The 9,095-nt window shown below is 31.5% G+C and overlaps 1 pseudogene; it reads left to right on the top strand.

Moving 5' to 3' along the window:
• Positions 1 to 999: 999 nt before the first annotated feature.
• On the top strand, positions 1,000 to 1,608 carry LOC149250144 (isopentenyl-diphosphate Delta-isomerase II pseudogene; annotated as a pseudogene).
• The last annotated feature ends 7,487 nt before the right edge of the window (positions 1,609 to 9,095 follow it).

Raw genomic sequence — 9,095 nt, 5'->3', positions numbered from 1 at the left:
TGGATTATTGTGTGAGGGTTTAGCCTAATTGAAATTTGATGAGTCGAAAACCTGTGTATCCAGAAGAGTCCTGGCCTGTGTATTGTATTGTGACTTTGGAAGAGTCATGGACCACCTGTCAACGAATTTGACTGGAGAGGTGTGTAACAATTCCTACTCACTAACTTGTGCACCTAGAGAAGAGATTTGTGCTCTGGAGAAGGACTGATGGTGCATCTGGATCAATTTTTGTTCGTCATGTTGAGACTGTAGAGAGGTATGTTCCAATTGGCCTAACCTGGTGGCAGTTTCAATTCTACTCTATCAAAACCTGTGTGGAATAGATGTATGGTCAATGTGCATGAGATGAGTCTTTGTTCCTTTGTGGAACATTATTGAGGAGCATTGAAATCCTTTGGTCGAGTTGTGGGAAACTTGCTGCTAGCCCGTTTGAGCACGCATGTGGAGAAGGCACAGTGGTCTTGGAACATGAAGTTGTGGGTTCAATCTACAGTTGACTGAGGTTTGGTTTATGGTTTATAAGAGGCATAGTGAGCCTTGTGATGGGTCTCTTTCGACTATAGTGTTGGTTAAGATAAAGTGCGTGGATGAAAGCACCGATATTTTGAATCCCATATGGAATGTAAAGGACCAACTGCAGTGGAAGGTTTGAAGCATTGTATGTCTCCTTTGCCTTGTTGAATTGTTGTTGTGGTGTAAGTAGCCACATTGAAATGCATCCTTCTTGTTATTGAGTTTTTGTGGTGGTGTAAGTGTCCATGCTGGAATGTAGCTTCGGTCAATGAGTTCAATGAGTGGGATAAATTTTTTCTCGAGCATTTCTTACATTGACATTTTTGATAATCCTCTATTCAGAAGTATTTTTGGGTCAAGTAATTTGATTCAGGTAGTATTTTTTATTTAGAGGAATTATTCGATAAAAATAAATGGTTTTATTGATGACCATGAATATCAGGAGGTGCAGTCTATTCCACATGTTACTGTAATCAATAGAGCAGAACTTGCTTCTAACAGAACCCAACTGTTAGAAATTTGATTGGATCTACTTCTAAGATGGCTATGACAGTGAAGGATATGACCATGGATGTTGTTCAGAGGTCACTCATGTTCGAAGATGAGTGCATTTTGGTGGATGAAGAGGATCATGTCATTAGCCATGACTCAAAATACAATTTTCAGTTGATGGAGAAAATAGAGAGTCAAAGAATCTATTGCATAGAACTTTCAATGTGTTTCTATTCAATAAACAATATAAATTTGCTTCTTTAGTGATGTTCTGTAACAAAGGTAACATTCCCTTTAGTATGGTAAAACACTTGTTGCAGCCATCCTCTTTACAAGGAGTCTAAGCTCATTGAGGGGAACAATTTAGGGTTCATAAATGCAGCCTAAAGGAAGTTGTATGATGAACTAGGCATTGTTGTAGAAGATGATCCAATCAGTGACTTTGTGCCACTTGGTCGCACACTTTATAAGGCTCTTTCTCATGGAAAGTGGGGAGAGCATGAATCAGATTACCTTATTTTCATTGTTTGGGATGTTGCTTTACATCCTAACCTGGAAAAGGTTTTTGATGTTAAGTACATAAGAAAAGAGCAAGAAAGGTGAAGATGAAACTGCGTCAACAAATGAAAAAGCATGGACCCTTTAGCAAGAAGGCAAAAATTAAAGCTTTGTTATCAAATTTTTTATGTACCATTATAAGCCTAGCTGAGACTGAGACCAACAAGCAAGTTAAAGTATAGGATGTGATTAAGGGGAGGTGTTAGAAAATCATCAAGTCATCTGTCCATGTTCATATGACGAGGAGTGGTTGGTGTGAGTCAGTGATGAGTTAATAGTCGGTGGGAATCGATGAGGTTTAGGTAGATAATACAAATAGTTGATGAAATCCCTATAGATTCTTTGACTGAATTGATGTATAAATTTCAATGAATAAAATGAAATTATCAAGCTCTGAGTCAAGTCTTCAACTCTATAAAAAGCAGTCCTACTAAACTTGCAAAATGATTACATAACATGACTACCACTCAACAACACTTAGATATACTCTATACAATGAATTTGGATAATTGCCATAGGTTATGTAATGCCATTTATCAAGGTCTATTGGATTAAAAGTTCATGATATTACTATCAATGCCACAAGGCAGTGAATATTGCATTGGGTTTTTGGTCAAAACCATATTAGTTTTCATTTGACAAAAAAAATTGCAAAAAATTCTATAGTATAACATTACACATTGAAATATATGACTTTTTAAAAATAATTTAATCTATTTATGTTGAACTTGATTGGCTATCATGTTAAACATGTTATTGTGCATTGTCTCTATTAATGTGCCCATCACCTTTATTAATTAACCAAAAAGTGCAAAAATCACATCAATGTACAGGTTGGGCATTCAGGTTGAGCATTTATGATGCATAATGCCTCCTCACCATCACAACATTTAATGTCACATCAACTTTAGTGAAAATATCTTGAAATCACATAGACATTGGGCTTCTGGTGTTCATTCATTGGAGAATCTTTTCATTATACTCGTGCTATATCTGAAACTAATGTTATGTGTGTAGGTATCCCATACTAGGTGACTGATTATGCATTTGACTTGAAAAATGCTTATGTGGCCATTATATTAACAACAAAATAATAATTTTCTATAATTTCAATTTGTTTTGAGTGTAATTCTGAGTTGAACTTCTATTTTTATGTATCAAAATAATTTAGTAGTGCGAAATCTTAAATTATATTTATACTATACAATCTATGTTGAAGATGGAAAAATAGTCATCAAATTTGTGCATTATGGTAGGTTGAAATAATTATGCCATAAGGCATTCCCTCTGAAGATAACTCTCGTCCCATGCCACTTGTGCGATCCTGGATCATTGATGATTTTAGTGTTAGAGGATTAAAATAATGTAAGCCACCAGATTCGAAACATATCAATTAGTTACACTACAATCAGTTACGATTCATTCCAGATGGCATTTTCCCATCGTTTGAAAAGCTTGTGGGGTTGGTTGCTGCAATTAAAAACCTTACCGCCAATAGAATATCTTGCAAATCAGAACATATATCAGTTAGTTACACTACAATCGGTTACAATTCATTTCGGATGGCCTTCCTCCATCGTTTGGAAAGCTTGCAGGTTTGGTTGCAGCGATTAAGAACTTTACCGTTAATCAAATATCTTTCAAATCGGGACAGATATCAGTTAGTTACACTACAATTAGTTATAATTCACTCGGGATGGCCTTCCGCCATCATTTGAAAAGCTTGCAGGGTTCGTTGCAATGATTAAAAACTTTGCAGTCAATCGAATATCTTGCAAATCGGGGCCTGATATCCCTGGGTTAGAGAAACTATGAATGAATCGAGCAGCAGAACTTTGGTAGCAGTCAGCAGTCCAACTCGAGACCTCTACCTACGCTTGGTTGAGTAGAGAAAGAGGATCGTAATTTGAGTGGTAAAGGTTGCTCTCACAATCTTATACTGAGGATTTTTGTTTTATTTAAGAAAGTTTGTCAGCATCCTGGTTTGAATAACTAGAACCATTCTGAATTCATCTCGAATCGTAGTAATAAGCTGAGTATTTATCTAGAAATAGAGAAGTTGTGTCCAGAAATGGAGAATTTGTTAAATGGCGATAACACAACATTTGTTAAATGGAAATCAAGTGTTGCTTCATACTTTAGATCTCTAAAGATATGTGATAAGATCAATGAACGAGAAGTTGTATGTTGTCTTCCTTCTATTCGTGCGAGGAGGATATCCACAGACTTGTGTGTCTGGAGTGACCGATTGCCTGAAGCTGCTCCAATGCGATAATATTTTTAATCATAACTTAATAAAAAGTTTATTATATTGCTAAATGAAAAGTCATTATTTTTTGGTATATTAGTTACTATTTTTCTATATGATATTTAAGTGGAAAAAAGAACTCTTAGATGGTTTTTTTACAGGTTGGTCACCTAAAATGTATAAATCATTCTAGTCAAATGCTAAAATGGATGTCAAAGAAACTCATATCTATTTCTCATAGATATAAAAAACTAGCATAATCACATTTACCAATGTGGTTGATATACGCTATATGAATCATATATACAATCACATTTTCCAATGTGGTTGATATAAGTCGATAGGCTTATATCAACCATATTAATAATTATTATGTGATTATTAATAACTATATAAATAATAACAACTATATTTTTATATGATTATTATAATAATAATATTAACTCATAATAGCAACTATGGTCCTATAACAATTAGAATTGTGATAAGCAAATTATTATCTATATTGTTTTAAAGATTAACTATTTATGATTATTATATTAACATTATGATAATAATATTAATCATAATAATATTGGTAATATTAATTAATAATAATGATAACTAATAATAATATTATATTATCATTAATAATAATAATTATTATAATTATTATTATTATATTAACTCATACTAATAATCATTATCTAATAATAATTAGAATTGTGATAAAAGGGAATTATTATGGGTATTATTTTTAAAGACCAACTATTTATGATTATTAATAACTATATAAATAATAATAACCATATACTTATATATTAATATATTTATGATTATTATAATAATATAATAATTGTTATTATTATAATAATAATAACAATTATATTGTATTATCTTATTATTATAATAATATAATATATTTATTATGTTATTTTTATTATTTTTTTTCTTTGCTAAGACTAACCTACTATCGCAAGGAGTGCCTTAACAGCGCACCCATTCACCATCAATCCAAAGCCCCGTGGGCATGTTATTTTTATTATTATTATAATACTATATTATTATTAGCCAAGGAATTAATACTAAAAGCCCAAGGGATTATGAGCCCCAGGGAATAATATTATAACCCCAAGGAATACCCACCCTAAGATAAATATTAAAATAACTAAAACAAACATGGTCGAATTAATAAAGCCTAAGAATTAATATTTTAGACTCAAGTGATAATAAACCAAAGGGATTATTAATATTATAACCCAAGAACTAATAAACCCAATGGTTTAACATTATAAACCCAAGGAATTAGTGAACCCAGGGGATAAATATTAAAAACCTAAGGGATCAAGAAGCTCAAGGGATCAATATTACATACACAATATTATAAACCCAAGTTGATATTATAAACCCAAGTTAATAATAAACCCAAGCGATTAATACTAAAACTCCAAGGGATTATGAAACAAATGAAATAATATTAAACCCAAGAGAATAATATTATAAACCCAACATTAGTAAACCCTAATATAAATATCAGAAACACTAAAATAAAGACGCTTTATTTTCATGGTGAGACAATCCTCGTCACAATGCGACATTCAACCATGGTTGACCATTGTTGGCTATGATTTAAAATGGTTGACCATGATTGATATTATAAACCTAAGGGAATAATAAACCCAAAGGGATTGATATTATAAACCCAAAGGAATAATAAACCCAAGGGATTAATACTAAGACCCTAAGGGATTATGAACCCAAGGGAATAATATTAAACCCAAGGGACTAATATTATAAACCCAATGTATATAAAACCAAGACAATCCTTGTCACAATGCGACATTCAACCATGGCTGACCATTGTTGGCTATGATTTAAAATGGTTGACCATGATTGATATTATAAACCTAAGGGAATAATAAACCCAAAGGGATTGATATTATAAACCCAAAGGAATAATAAACCCAAGGGATTAATACTAAGACCCTAAGGGATTATGAACCCAAGCGAATAATATTAAACCCAAGGGACTAATATTATAAACCCAATGTATATAAAACCAAAGATAAGTATTATAAACACAAAAATAAACATGATTAACCATCGTTTATTTTCATATTCAAACAATCTTGATCACAATTGCATGTTGGACCATGGCTCATCATGGTTCACCGCAGAATAATAAACCTAAGAGATTGATATTATAAACCCAAAGGAACAATAAACCCAAGGTATTACTACTAAAACCCCGAGGGATTATGAAGCTAAGGGAATAATATTAAACCAAATGGGCTAATATTATAATCCCAAGGTATGTAAACCCTGAGTGGAGACAATTTGTTTCATAATGTGAGATCAGACCATGATTGACCACAATTGACCATGGTTGGTTATGGTTAACCCTGATTGATATTATAAACCCAAGTTAATAATAAACCCAAGAGATTGATATCATGAACCCAAGGGAAACATAAACCCAATGGATTAATACTAAAACCCAAGGGTTAATATTAATATTATTATGATTAATGTTATTATTATAATATTAATATATAATGATCATAAATATATAAGAGTATAGTTGTTGTTATTTATATAGTTATCAATAATCATACATAGTTAATCTTTAAAACAATATACATAATAGTTCACTTATCACAATTCTAATATAGTTGTTATTATTTATATAGTTATTAATAATCACATAATAATTATTAATGTGGTTGATATAAGACTATCAACGTATATCAACCACATTGGAAAATGTGGTTGTATATATATGCTTCATATACATCTATCGACATGTATCAACCACATTGGTAAATGTGGTTGTGCTAGTATAAACCCAAGTTAATAATAAACTCAAAGGATTGATATTATAAACCCAAGGGAAACATAAACCCGGGGGATTAATACTAAAACCCGAAGGATTATGAACCCAAAGGAATAATATTAAAGCCAAGGGACTAATACTAAAAACCCAACATTGGTAAACCCAAATATAAATATTACAAACACTAAAATAAACATGGCTTATTTTCATGCTGAGACAAGCTTTGTCACAATGAGACATTCAACCATGGTTTACCATGGTTGGCTGTGATTGACAATGGTTGACCATCATTGTTATTATAAACTAAGGAAATAATAAACCCAAGGGATTGATATTATAAACCCAAAGGAGTAATAAACCCAATGGATTAATACTAAAATAGGGGTTATGTACCCAAGGGAATAATATTAAACCTAAGGGACTAATATTAAAAACCCAACATTGGTACACCCAAATATAAATATTACAAACACTAAAATAAACATGATTTATTTTCATTGTGAGACAGTCCTTGTCAGAATGCAACATTCAACCATCGTTGACCATGTTTGGCTATGATTGACAATGGTTGACCATGATTGATATTACAAACCTAAAGGAATAATAAACCCAAGCGATTGATATCAGAAATCCAAAGGAATAATAAACCCAACGGATTAATACTATAATCCTAAGGGATTATGAATTGAAGGGAATACTATTAAACCCAATAGACTAATATTATAATCCCAATGTATATAAAACGTAAGATAAATATTTTAAACACAAAAATAAACATGATTCACCATCGTTGATTTTCATACTGAGACAATCGTTATCATAATTCCATGTTAGACCATGGTTGACTTGAGAATAATAGACTGAGGCGCTTGATATTATAAACTCAAATAACAATAAATAGAAGAAATCAATACTACATCCCCATGGGATTATGAACCTAAGGGAATAATATTAAACAAAATGGACTAATATTATAAACCCAAGGTATACAAACCCTAAGATAAATATTAAAAATACTAAAATGAACATGGTTGAATTAATAAATCCTAAGAATTAATATTTTAGAGTAAGGGATTAATAAACTCAAGGGATTATTAATATTATAAAACCAAGGGATTAGTACTAAAAACCCAAGGGATTATGAACCTAAGGGAATAATATTAAACTCAAGGGACTAATATTATGAACCCAATTTATATAAACCCTAAGTAGAGACAATTGTTTTCATAATGTCAGATCAGACCATGATTGACCACAGTTGACCATGGTCGATTATGGTTGACCATGATTGACCACAAGTTGACCATGGTCAGTTGTGGTTGACCATGATTAATAATTTAAACCCAAGTTAATAATAAACCCAAGGAAATAATATTAAACCCAAGGGATTAATATTAAAAACCCAACATTGGTAAACCCAAATATAAATATTACAAACACTAAAATACACGTGGTTTATTTTCATGGTGAGACAATCCTTTTTAGAATGCAACATTCAACCATGGTTGGCTATGATTGACAATGATTGACCATCATTGATATTATAAGCCTAAGGGAATAATAAAACCAAGGGATTAATATTATAATCTCAAAGGAATAATAAACCGAAGGGATTAATACTAAAACCCTAAGGGATTATGTACCCAAAGGAATAATATTAAACCCAAGGGCCTAATATTATAAACCCAACATTGGTAAACCCAAATATAAATACTACAAACACTAAAATAAGCATGGTTTATTTTCATGATGAGACAATTCTTGTCACAATGAGACATTCAGCGATGGATGACCATGGTTGTCTATGATTGAATATTGTTGACCATGATTTATATTATAAACTTAAGGGAATAATAAACCCAAAGGGATTGATATTATAAACCCAAAGGAATAATAAACCGAAGGGATTAATACTAAAACCCTGAGGGATTATGAACCCAAGGGAATAATATGAAACCCAACATATATAAAACCTAATATAAATATTATAAACACAAAAATAAACATGATTAACCATCGTTTATTTTCATATTGAGACAATCCTCATCACAATTCCATGTTGGACCATGGTTGACCATGGTTGATCACAGAATAATAAACCCAAGAGATTGATATTATAAACCCAAAGGAGCAATAAACGCAAGGAATTAATACTAAAAACCCTAGGGATTATGAACCTAAGGGAATAATATTAAACCCAATGGGCTAATATTATAATCCAAACGTATGTAAACCCTAAGTGGAGACAATTTGTTTCATAATGTGAGATCAGACCATGATTGACCACAATTGACCATGGTTGGTTATGGCTAACCATGAATAGTATTATAAATCAAAGTTAATAATAAACACAAGGGATTGATATTATGAACACAAGGGAAACATAAACCCAATGGATTAATACTTAAACCCAAGGGTTAATATTAATATTATTATGATTAATGTTATTATTATAATATTAATATATAATAA

The sequence above is a fragment of the Pinus tabuliformis genome, chromosome 7 (genome assembly GCF_031772625.1).
Source record: "Pinus tabuliformis cultivar Carrire ecotype Pingquan chromosome 7, CPIR1, whole genome shotgun sequence".
NCBI lineage: Eukaryota > Viridiplantae > Streptophyta > Pinopsida > Pinales > Pinaceae > Pinus > Pinus tabuliformis.
Note: the sequence above shows the minus strand (reverse complement) of the source record. Positions and strands in the feature narration are given on the sequence as shown.